The sequence below is a fragment of the Dendrobates tinctorius genome, unplaced genomic scaffold (genome assembly GCF_039654945.1).
Source record: "Dendrobates tinctorius isolate UK_male_01 unplaced genomic scaffold, ASM3965494v1 ptg000332l, whole genome shotgun sequence".
Classification (NCBI taxonomy): Eukaryota; Metazoa; Chordata; class Amphibia; order Anura; family Dendrobatidae; genus Dendrobates; species Dendrobates tinctorius.
In genome coordinates, this window is record NW_027361998.1 from 3,098,166 (window position 1) to 3,111,295 (window position 13,130).

General features: G+C 48.3%; 1 protein-coding gene across 3 annotated transcripts in view; it reads right to left on the reverse strand.

Annotated features, from left to right (window-relative positions):
* The window catches only part of CHRNA2 (cholinergic receptor nicotinic alpha 2 subunit), a 254,947-nt gene extending 242,239 nt beyond the window's left edge, over nt 1-12,708 (reverse strand). For 2 of the 3 annotated variants that reach the window (XM_073561932.1, XM_073561929.1), the window contains exon 1: nt 12,631-12,708. The gene's annotated coding sequence lies outside the window, so the exon portion shown is untranslated. Of the gene's footprint in view, nt 1-10,658; nt 10,878-12,630 lie in introns of those variants that run through there. The other variant, XM_073561931.1, reaches the window with a different exon arrangement.
* Between the last annotated feature and the right edge of the window lie 422 nt (nt 12,709-13,130).

The following is a 13,130-nucleotide window of genomic DNA, read 5'->3' on the forward strand; positions in this document are numbered from 1 at the left end:
AACCAGTGACCCCACAGAGTATCTACGTATCCAAACCAGTGACCCCACATAGTATCTACGTATCCAAACCAGAGACCCCACAGAGTATCTACGTATCCAAACCAGAGACCCCACAGAGTATTTACGTATCCAAACCAGCGACCCTACAGAGTATCTGCGTATTCAAACCAGCGACCCTACAGAGTATCTACATATCCAAACCAGTGACCCCACAGAGTATCTACGTATCTAAACCAGTGACCCCACAGAGTATCTGCGTATTCAAACCTCTGGGATGATTTAGCGAATCCTGCTTTGAGCAGGGGGTTGGACCAGATGGCCCAGGAGGTCCCTTCCAACTCTACGATTCTATGATTCTATGATTCAATGACCCCACACAGTATCTACATATCCAAACCAGTGACCCTACAGAGTATCTGCGTATCCAAACCAGTGACCCCACAGAGTATCTGCGTATCCAAACCGGTGACCCCATAAAGCATCAATATATCCAAACCAGCGACCCCACAGAGTATTTACATATCCAAACCAGAGACCCCACAGAGTATCTGCGTATTCAAACCAGTGACCCCACAGAGTATCTACGTATCCAAACCAGCGACCCTACAGAGTATCTGCGTATCCAAACCAGTGACCCCGCAGAGTATCTACGTATCTAAACCAGTGACCCCACAGAGTATCTGCGTATTCAAACCAGCGACCCTACAGAGTATCTGCATATTCAAACCAGTGACCCTACAGAGTATCTACATATCCAAACCAGTGACCCCACAGAGTATCTACGTATCTAAACCAGTGACCCCACAGAGTATCTGCGTATTCAAACCAGTGACCCCACACAGTATCTACATATCCAAACCAGTGACCCTACAGAGTATCAGCGTATCCAAACCAGTGACCCCACAGAGTATCTGCGTATTCAAACCAGTGACCCCACAGAGCATCCACATATCCAAACCAGTGACCCCACAGAGTATCTGCATATCCAAACCGGTGACCCCATAAAGCATCAATATATCCAAACCAGCGACCCCAGAGAGTATCTACATATCCAAACCAGTGACCCCACAGAGCATCCACATATCCAAACCAGTGACCCCACAGAGCATCCACATATCCAAACCAGTGACCCCACAGAGTATCTGCATATCCAAACCGGTGACCCCATAAAGCATCTACATATCCAAACCAGTGATGCCACAGAGCATCTACATATGCAGACCAGTGACCCCAGAGTATCTTTAGGCAATCATAAACTTGCAGAACCTACAACCATGCTCCTGCAGACCCTCATTATTGTGCCGCTTTCCCGCTCCAGGGAACAAACTGCTACTGTTACAGTCAAATATTTCACATTGAGACTCCTCAGTCCAGAGACCTGCTCCAGTTTGTTAGTTTTCCTGAATAGTTTGTTCACGTGCCCTTGATTTTATGTAGAAGGTTTGTTTTTTGTTCACAATTCTCCATGAAGACGACTTCTGGTCAGACTTCTGCAAACAGTAGATGGTTGCAGCTGGTCCCACTGTTTGCTGCCAGTTCTGAGCTGATGGCACTGTTGAACATCTTCTGATATTGAAGGAAAGTAACATGATGCATCTACGGTTCTTAACAATGCTCATTTCTTGATTCTTCTCCGAAAGAGCTTTGTCACGACTGTTGTCGAGTATCCAATGACCAGGGGCTCCTCCCCTGTCCCACTCACCATGTTCCCTGGATTACTTCTCATGGTGAAGACACCGGGGCCACATACCTTGCCTTAGCTCCTGAATGCGCCCTCAGTCTGTGCCCTTCCCCTACCCAGGGAAGAGGGGAATAGTAGTGTACAGGAATACACCAACCAGACTAACAAGGTAATACAAACAGTGGTAAACAAAAAATACCAGTCATACAAATATACTCACACATATCACAGAGGTATGCACTGGGGAGTGAAAGATGGGGAAAAAAACAAAGCAGGAGAAGAAGATTAGCACACACTCAAAAGCTCACAACAGTCTCAGATAAATCCACCAACTGCCTTCTCCTATAATAACCAACAACAACCTCCAGCCATGCAGCATGGACCTAGCTCTGACAATGAGTGCTAGACAGTGGTGAAAAAAAAAAGTCCAAAGTTTGATAAAAAAAAGTGTCATTTTCCGGTACCCATAACGTTTCCATTTTTCGTGATCTCGGGTTGGGTGAGGGCTTATTTTTTGCGTGCTGAGCTGATGTGTTTAATGATACCATTTTGGTGCAGATGAGATCTTTGGATCTGCCTGATATTGCCGGAAAAGATGTGGGCTCAGAAGGGTGCGAATGGGCGCGAAGGTGAAGTGCTTCTAATCAGTGCAGGAGTAGGAGAAATCAGACACTGCGGTCTTCTGGTTCCTCTCTGTTGCGATATACCCGTGAGAAGCTTGAACTGCACATGCTGAAACTACAATCTGTTTGGAAATCTTTGCTTGAGAGATAGTTAGCTTATAACTATAACTACATTGTTCTTGTTGCTATTCTCAGTTTTGCCATGGTGTAAAAACCTATGACGTTAGACTGTCTTCCAAATCTTCACCTTTGTAGTAGAGTTTGGTTGTTCCTTACCCAACTTTCAGCCTCCCACACAGCTATTTCCGTTTCAGTTAATCACTGAGTTTTAGACTATATAGAAAATTGATGGTGATTATCACCTGTTTGGTATAATTGGTCACCCATACACATGACTATGGCCCTACAACATCTCTGATTCTGTGCAAGTTTTCTAGATTAATTAATGATTTAGTATTGTTTTGAAAGCAAAGAACGGTCACCAAATATTGATTTTATTTTCATTTCTCTTTTTCTTCATTCACTTTGCATTTTGGTCTTTGATAAAACATAAACTGTTTAACACTTTAATTTTTTAAAAACGTCTTACTTTGTAGCATTTTTTCCAAAGCTGCCGAAACCAGTGTACTCATCACCATGTATCTACATATCCTGACCAGTGCACTCCTCATCTCCATGTATCTACATATCCTGACCAGTGTCCTCTTCATCTCCATGTATATACGTATCCTGACCAGTGCCCTCCTCATCTCCATGTATCTATGTATCCTGACCAGTGTCCTCCTCATCTCCATGTATCTACATATCCTGACCAGTACCCTCCTCATCTCCATGTATCTATATATCCTGACCAGTATCCTCCTCATCTCCATGTATCTATATTTCCTGACCAGTGCCCTCCTCATCACCATGTATCTACATATCCTGACCAGTACCCTCCTCATCTCCATGTATCTACATATCCTGACCAGTATCCTCCTCATCTCCATGTATCTATATATCCTGACCAGTATCCTCCTCATCTCCATGTATCTATGTATCCTGACCAGTGCCCTCCTCATCACCATGTATCTACATTTCCTGACCAGTGCCCTCCTCATCTCCATGTATCTACATTTCCTGACCAGTGTTCTCCTCATCTCCATGTATCTACATTTCCTGACCAGTGTCCTCCTCATCTCCATGTATCTACATATCCTGACCAGTGTCCTCATCTCCTTGTATCTACATATCCTTAACAGTGACCTCCTCATCTCCATGTATCTATAAATCCTGACAAGTGTCTTCCTCAAGTCCATGTATGTACATTTCCTGCCCAGTGTCCTCCTCATCTTCGTGTGTCTACATATCCTGAGCAGTGTCCTCTTCATCTATGTGTATCTACACATTCTGACCAGTATCCTCCTCATCTCCATGTATCTACATATCCTGAGCAGTGACCTCCTCATCGTCATGTATGTACTTATCCTGACCAGTGTTCTCCTCATCTCCTTTGTAGTGCAGCGGGGCTGATGCAGTGTGTTAGACAGGCAGTGACCACAGTAACGTTCCAAAACAAAAGTAAACAAAAGTCTTTTTATTGTTTAACTCACAAATAATGCACAGCACATGATATCCACCGGATTGCAGCCGAGAACCATATGCTCTGGATTACAGTCAATAAACATGCCAGTCCACCTCCTGAGACCAGCTGCCGTGGGTGACTGCACCGCTGGGTATGTTGTGGGTGCCAGGCTCAGGGTGCCAGGGTGCCAAGCTCAGCTTTCCTGTGTTGCCTCACACAGGTGGAGTTATACAGAGCCGACTGCTCTGCACTGTAGTGTAAGGTTCTAGCAGGAACGCGGGATGCAGTGACGAACAGGAGGCAGAGCAAGAGTTAACGGGTTGTTTATAAAGAGTTATTGCAACAGTGAATACTCCACGCAGGGAGAAGGAGGATAAGGGAAGAGTATGGGTTCAAATAATGGGTTAACTTATCAGTCTGTGGTTCCCGGACAGAGTTGGCTGGAAAATCCCACGATGGTGCCATCGGTGACACATGAAGTTCCTGAACTGGTCCCGGAGAAAGGTGAAACACTGTCTCTTAATGAAGGCAACATATCCTGGCCTTCCCACGCGTAGTATTGGGGTCTTGGAACAGGGTACTGCTCGAGTGGGTATCTGTGGAACCGCAATTGGTGAACGAAGTCCCGGAATGGAGGCCGCAATCATGCTACCTGCTTCAGCGTGCACTGTTTGGTGAGCACTGTGTCGCGGCCCGGTAGCAGTCAGTGGTAGGGAACGGTTCAACCTAGTCAAGTCAGGGACGACAGAATTAATGGTCTCTGGAGGGACACAGTTTGTATGTGCGGGGGATGAGAGCACGCAAAGCGGGCCTGCTAGTTGGCGTCGGTCTGCAGAGAGGGAGTCAACCTTCTCCTGTAGCACACACTGTCTTCCCGCCAGAGGCCTCCGTCACTTTTATCTCCGACCCGCTCCCTACAGTCAGGTGCAAAAGTCTCTTCCAGCCAGAAAGTCTTTCCCCTGACAACAATGGTGACAGCCCCGACAGTTCTGGCCCTGACACGAGAGAGAAACTATTAGCCAGGTCCGTCTCCCTACACTAGCAAACTGACTAGCCTGAAACTGACCCTGAACCTGACACACCCAAACCCTATACTGCAGGGTTTTTAACTAGCAACCTGTGGCCTTCAGCTACATGGAAAACCCGGCCAGGAATGAAACGGACTGCACCACTACCATCTGCAGTCTGAAACAAAAGCCCAGAGCAGGTTTTCCCTAAATCTGCCTTAGACAACCAGCATGTCCAAGACCTATAGTCACTTTAGTCTGCAATGCAACAACAGCTACGCCTGTGACTGCAGTGCTCTCTCATGGCCTCAATACGTCTTTGTGCGCATCCTGAGGGAAACATACAGTGACCCTCACCTGTAACACCAGTCACTGCCTCACACCTTGTATCTACATATCCTGACCAATGTCCTCCTTATCTTCATGTATATACATATCCTGAGCAGTCACCTCCTCATTTCAGTGTATCTACATATTTTTACAATTAACCTCCTCATCTCCATGTATGTACAATTCCTGACCGATGTCATCCTCATCTCCGTGTATCTACACATCCTGACCAGTATCCTCCTCATCTCCATGTATCTACATATCCTGACCAGTATCCTCCTCATCTCCATGTATCTATATATCCTGACCAGTATCCTCCTCATCTCCATGTATCTATGTATCCTGACCAGTGCCCTCCTCATCACCATGTATCTACATTTCCTGACCAGTGCCCTCCTCATCACCATGTATCTACATTTCCTGACCAGTATCCTCCTCATCTCCATGTATCTACATATCCTGACCAGTGCCCTCCTCATCTCCATGTATCTATGTATCCTGACCAGTGCCCTCCTCATCACCATGTATCTACATTTCCTGACCAGTGCCCTCCTCATCTCCATGTATCTACATTTCCTGACCAGTGTTCTCCTCATCTCCATGTATCTACATTTCCTGACCAGTGTCCTCCTCATCTCCATGTACCTACATATCCTGACCAGTGTCCTCATCTCCTTGTATCTACATATCCTTAACAGTGACCTCCTCATCTCCATGTATCTATAAATCCTGACAAGTGTCTTCCTCATGTCCATGTATGTACATTTCCTGCCCAGTGTCCTCCTCATCTTCGTGTGTCTACATATCCTGAGCAGTGTCCTCTTCATCTATGTGTATCTACACATTCTGACCAGTATCCTCCTCATCTCCATGTATCTACATATCCTGAGCAGTGACCTCCTCATCGTCATGTATGTACTTATCCTGACCAGTGTTCTCCTCATCTCCTTTGTAGTGCAGCGGGGCTGATGCAGTGTGTTAGACAGGCAGTGACCACAGTAACGTTCCAAAACAAAAGTAAACAAAAGTCTTTTTATTGTTTAACTCACAAATAATGCACAGCACATGATATCCACCGGATTGCAGCCGAGAACCATATGCTCTGGATTACAGTCAATAAACATGCCAGTCCACCTCCTGAGACCAGCTGCCGTGGGTGACTGCACCGCTGGGTATGTTGTGGGTGCCAGGCTCAGGGTGCCAGGGTGCCAAGCTCAGCTTTCCTGTGTTGCCTCACACAGGTGGAGTTATACAGAGCCGACTGCTCTGCACTGTAGTGTAAGGTTCTAGCAGGAACGCGGGATGCAGTGACGAACAGGAGGCAGAGCAAGAGTTAACGGGTTGTTTATAAAGAGTTATTGCAACAGTGAATACTCCACGCAGGGAGAAGGAGGATAAGGGAAGAGTATGGGTTCAAATAACGGGTTAACTTATCAGTCTGTGGTTCCCGGACAGAGTTGGCTGGAAAATCCCACGATGGTGCCATCGGTGACACATGAAGTTCCTGAACTGGTCCCGGAGAAAGGTGAAACACTGTCTCTTAATGAAGGCAACATATCCTGGCCTTCCCACGCGTAGTATTGGGGTCTTGGAACAGGGTACTGCTCGAGTGGGTATCTGTGGAACCGCAATTGGTGAACGAAGTCCCGGAATGGAGGCCGCAATCATGCTACCTGCTTCAGCGTGCACTGTTTGGTGAGCACTGTGTCGCGGCCCGGTAGCAGTCAGTGGTAGGGAACGGTTCAACCTAGTCAAGTCAGGGACGACAGAATTAATGGTCTCTGGAGGGACACAGTTTGTATGTGCGGGGGATGAGAGCACGCAAAGCGGGCCTGCTAGTTGGCGTCGGTCTGCAGAGAGGGAGTCAACCTTCTCCTGTAGCACACACTGTCTTCCCGCCAGAGGCCTCCGTCACTTTTATCTCCGACCCGCTCCCTACAGTCAGGTGCAAAAGTCTCTTCCAGCCAGAAAGTCTTTCCCCTGACAACAATGGTGACAGCCCCGACAGTTCTGGCCCTGACACGAGAGAGAAACTATTAGCCAGGTCCGTCTCCCTACACTAGCAAACTGACTAGCCTGAAACTGACCCTGAACCTGACACACCCAAACCCTATACTGCAGGGTTTTTAACTAGCAACCTGTGGCCTTCAGCTACATGGAAAACCCGGCCAGGAATGAAACGGACTGCACCACTACCATCTGCAGTCTGAAACAAAAGCCCAGAGCAGGTTTTCCCTAAATCTGCCTTAGACAACCAGCATGTCCAAGACCTATAGTCACTTTAGTCTGCAATGCAACAACAGCTACGCCTGTGACTGCAGTGCTCTCTCATGGCCTCAATACGTCTTTGTGCGCATCCTGAGGGAAACATACAGTGACCCTCACCTGTAACACCAGTCACTGCCTCACACCTTGTATCTACATATCCTGACCAATGTCCTCCTTATCTTCATGTATATACATATCCTGAGCAGTCACCTCCTCATTTCAGTGTATCTACATATTTTTACAATTAACCTCCTCATCTCCATGTATGTACAATTCCTGACCGATGTCATCCTCATCTCCGTGTATCTACACATCCTGACCATTGTCCTCTTCATCTCTGTGTATCTACAGATCTTGACCATTGTCCTTGTCATCTATGTGTATCTACATATCCTGACCACTGTCCTCCTCATCTCCGTGTATCTACATATCCTGACCAGTGTCCTCATCTCCATGTATGTACATAACCTGACCATTGTCCTCCTCATCTCCGTGTATCTGCAGATCTTGAACGTTGTCCTCATCATGTCTGTGTATCTACAGATCCTGACCAGTGTCCTCATCTCCGTGTATGTACATATCCTGACCAATGACCTCCCTGTCTCCGTGTATCTACACATTCTGACCAGTGTCCTCTTTATCTCCATGTATCTACAGATCCTGACAAATATCCTCTTCATATACTTCTATGTACAGATCCTGGCCAGTGTTATCCACATCTCCTTGACCCGTTGTATCCTCATCTCTGAGTGTCTAAGGAGGACTTTTCACCCAATTTTTCATGTTTCATTTCCAGAGAGCCTCAATCACAAGATAGAGACCAAAAATGTTTACTGTGCATTATTATGTTTTTATAATAGGTTCCTGTGGTGGATGGATGACTGGACATCCATCCTGTCTGTGGCCACTGTCAGGCATGTTCTTCTTGAGCATTCAAACCCAATGATGGCGATAAATGCAGTCCACAATGTGACTATAGCATATAGCTGGGTTCCCACCTTTGTGTTTCATGGTCTGTGTACAAACCACAGAGTCTTGACCTACCAAAGGTCTCCTGACCTAAAGGCATATTTGATGTAATGAGTTCGATGAGAAGACCCGAGGTCGGTTAGGACATTGGGGGCTGTATATAGACCACGAAACATTGATAAGTGATTGCAGCCTCCATTGGTTGTCCGAGACAGGCATTTAGGACTTTTTTTTGCAGTTTGCTTCCTTTGTGCATTAGTTGTCAGGATCTTTCTCTCTACTTGTTCATTTCCAGGAGTTTACACCTTACATGTTGGTTGTCAGAACTGTCCTCTCTATCTGCACTGTCTCAGTTGTCAGCTCTGCTGGATCCGTTTTTCCCGTGATAGGAGCTCTCACTCTGCTTATGCATTAATACAATATTTGGAATCTGATGAGAATCTTCTCTGTAATTCAGCCCATCTTTAATTCATTGCGCAAGATAAAGACTTCTAAACCTCGGACTTAATGAGGATTTTGTCTTAATGCACGTCAAAGAAGACTGTAGACCAAGACGTCCCCTGTAATGCAGCAATCAACAAGACCATTATTCACTGGGAACTTCTCTACCAAGGTGACTGGAAAATTGCTCAGCACTGTGAAAAGTGCAACCGATATATAAAAGACACCAGTGATGATTGCTGCGATATTCCAAGGGGATTCTGGGATGTGATCTGCCGTTCCCCCGAATCGGAGTACAGCATCCGCTATGACACAACAAGCTGCAACTCTGCAGGTAAATTGTATTATATTTTCATCTTAATGTTCAGATTATAAAACAGTATTATAATAATAGAGCGGCGTCATGGCCTCACCTCCACCACAGTCCTACTACACAGCATCAAATCATAAAAATCCCTTAGAAATGGTGTAACGAGATGTCCGCTTCTGTGACATTGTACCAATGTATCCCTATAGGTATAGCTGGGCGACAGTCAATAGGATGACTAATGTATGGTGCCCATTGCGGTACCCTTTACAGATGCGACCCCCCAAATATGATAATAATGTACAACAGGGATGGGGAACGTCCGGAACGTGGGCCGTATATGACCAGCTATAACATCTGGTGTGGCCCGCAGCCACTTTGCCCTTTCGGGTCCTTTAGTTCTTCAGAGTTGCGCGCAGACGGCCGCTATGTGGCCCAGCGCCGCCCCCATCGCTCATTCAACTTATCGGCATCATAGACACCAATACATTTGAAAGCAGTGATGGAGGAGAGAGCGTCTAACGCTCCCTCTCCTATCACTCCCCCTCTGCTTGTGACTTAACGGGTGCACAATGACGTCACATCATCGTGTGCCACATTGTGCCAGCAGTGGAGCTGAAGAGATCGGAGTGGAGCCTGGAGCGGCACGGGGAACAAGGAGGAGGGGTGAGTATTGTGTGAGTGTGTGTGTGTGTGAGTGCAGAGGTTGCACTATACTGTGTATTGGGGGAGCTGCGCCTGTACTATACTGTGTGGGGTGGAGCTGCACTGTAATGTGTGTTGGGGGAGCTGAACTAAACTGTGTCTTGGGGGGAGCTGCACTATACTGTATGTGGAGGGGAGGTGCACTATACTGTGTGTGGGGGGAGCTGCACTATACTGTGTGTTGGGGGAGCTGCACTATACTGTGTGTTGGGGGAGCTGCACTATAGTGTGTGTTGGGGAAGCTGAACTACACTGTGTGTTGGGGGGAGCTGCTCTATACTGTGTGTGGGGGAGCTGCTCTATACTGTGTGTGGGGAAGCTGCACTATACTGTGTGTGGGGGGAGCTGCACTATACTGTGTGTGGGAGAGGTGCACTATACTGTGTGTGGGGGGAGCTGCACTATACTGTGTGTGGGGGAGCTGCACTATACTGTGTGTGGGGGGAGCTGACTATACTGTGTGTTGGGGAGCTGAACTATACTGTGTGTTGAGGGAGCTGCACTATGCTGTGTATTGGGGGAGTTGCACTATACTGTGTGTGTGTGGGGGGGCTGCAAGTTATTTAAATGTTTGAATAAATATAGTTGGCTAAAGTTTCAGTTAATTTTATACAGAAAAGGATTTCCAGTTTGTCAGGGAGCGCTTCCAGATGATTCATTAATTACTCCAAATATTTCAAGAAATATCCAGAAAAAGAAGGAGGGCGCAGATCTAAGTGCAGAGTTTTAATTATGTCAGATAGAAATAAAAAATTCTTCTCACCTTTTTGGTGTCTTGTTGCTCAGCGTATAACCCTGTGTTTGGGTACTGGAGTGATCGTCTGGATCTGCCGGCCTGCAGCTCAAAACAGGTGGAACGAACTACCTTCAGTGGCGGATCTTAATAGGGGCGGATGGGGCGGTCGCCCCGGGCCCAAGGTTTTTTGGGGGCCCAGGGCAGGGGCCAATCTGGTCGGCATCTGTGTGAGCCGCCGCCTCCCAGTGGCGTAGGAAGGGGGTTGCGGGGGGTTGCGGGGGGGTGCGGGGGGGCGGGCCGCCCCAGGCGGCACGTGTGTGGGGGCGGCGCAGCACGGCAGGAGCAGAAATTCCTCCTCTCTGTGCTGTGGGACTCGGGAGAGAAGCGTGGAGGCGGCCGGCCGAGGCACAGTGAGGAGAGAAGAGGACTGAGTATTAGCAGGAGATTTTGGCAGCGGCTAGCGCAGGTGGGTCACAGGTCACTCACCATTTGGGAGGAGGATGCTCTGCCTCTCCCCAGCCTCCCTCCATGCTCAGTCAGCTGCTGAGCTCTCCCTGTGGGCGGCTTCCTTCCTCAGTGTCACACAGAGTCACTCACACACACAGCAGCCAGGCATTCGCAGGCAGCCTGTGTAAGGCTGTGTGCACACACTGCGGATTTTGCTGCGGTTCCGCAGCGGTTTTTGACATGTCAATTCTTTCTGCGGATTCTCCTGCGGTTTGCCATCTCCTCTATTGAGGAGATGAAAAACCGCAGGGCAAAACCGCAGAGCAATCCGCAGGTAAAACCGCAGGTATTTTGAACTGCGGTTTCACCTGCGGATTTTACAAAATCCGCGCGGATGAATCCGCACCTAATCCGTAGCGTGTGCACACAGCCTAAGTGTAACTTATATGTTAACACAAAAAAATGGAGTGAAAGTCCAAAATATTTTAGAAACATAAGAAATTTATTTGAGGAACAACCCCGTTATCCCGTGCTAAAGTGCTTACCCATCATGTGCTCCAGGACAAGTGCAGCGCCGCCACCAGGGCAAGTGCAGCGTGGCGGCGCTGCACTTGTCCTGGAAGCTGGAGCACATGATGGGTAAGCACTTTAGCACGGGATAACGGGGTTGTTCCTCAGGGTGCGCACCTGGGTTCTTCCCTACACTTTGTGTCCCGGTTTTATGGCCCATCATTACAAGAAGCACTTGGCTCCTTTTCACTTAATATTATATGGACAGGACAATTAGCAGCTGATATTACCCGATTCCTTCATTGTAGATGTTGTTTATAATTGTCAGTACGATTTTTATGTATAATAAATTTCTTACGTTTCTAAAATATTTTGGACTTTCACTCCATTTTTTTGTGTTAACATGTTATGTGGGAGTGTCCATTATCGATCCCCTTTGAGTCATAATTTTACAAATGGTGAACTCACCTGGGGTACATTGCGAATTGTTCCATTTGGTATCGTTTTATATATATATATAAGTGTAACTTATACTGCGGCCAGGGGCACAGGAGGCGGAGCTGAGCACATTACTGTCTGTGCTGCCTGGGAGCACTGTCGCAGGCAGTGTGTCAGAAATCAATGTCTGTCTGTGACTGTGTGATTAATCATTAACATCCCTAACCAGTAGCCGGCCAGGCCGGTACCCCCTCCCAAGCGCGGCCATTTTATTCCTTTCCAGACCCCGCATCCGAGCAGGCCATTCACCGCCCGGGGGGGCGCCAAATTCGGGAACAGCCGATTTACAGGCCCAGATTGGCAATATAACCAACCGGGCATTTTCCCGCTGGGCCGCTGTCACGTGGGCCGCGGGCGGCAGCGCCCGATCATCTGGCCGCTTGCCAGCTGCTGCGGCCACTGTGGCTTCTGCCGCCGGCCCTCTGCGGGCATGGCAGTGATAGTTTCAAGTTCCTCCCGCACTGCAGGGAGATAAGACGCCACGCCCCTCCCACACACACCCCATCCTCGCCGTAGCATGAGACCCGCCCCCGCCCCCACTCACAGTGTCGCACTCGCTTGCCTGCTCGCTCTGTTCGCAGGACCTGTGATTAGGTCACAGGAGGGGAGGAGTCAGGGGGTCACATGATCAGGAGCCTTTGTCCAGACCCCCCCCCCCGATCATGTCACCCCTGACTCCGCCCCTCCTGTGACCTCATCACAGGTCCTGTGCGCTCAGCCTTGCCTCTACTGTCTGCAAGACTCTGCTTTGCTGTTGTCATGGTGTTGGTTGAGGTAAGTATGTGTGGGGTCAGGATTTACAGTGTGGATGTAGCAGAGCTGTGTGTGTATGAGGTGTACGGAGCGGAGCCGTGTGTGTACGAGGTGTACGGAGCGGAGCCGTGTGTGTACGAGGTGTACGGAGCGGAGCCGTGTGTGTGCGAGGTGTACGGAGAGGAGCCGTGTGTACGAGGTGTACGGAGCGGAGCTGTGTGTGTGCGAGGTGTACAGAGAGGAGCCGTGTGTGTACGAGGTGTGCGGAGCGGAGCCGTGTGTACGAGGTGT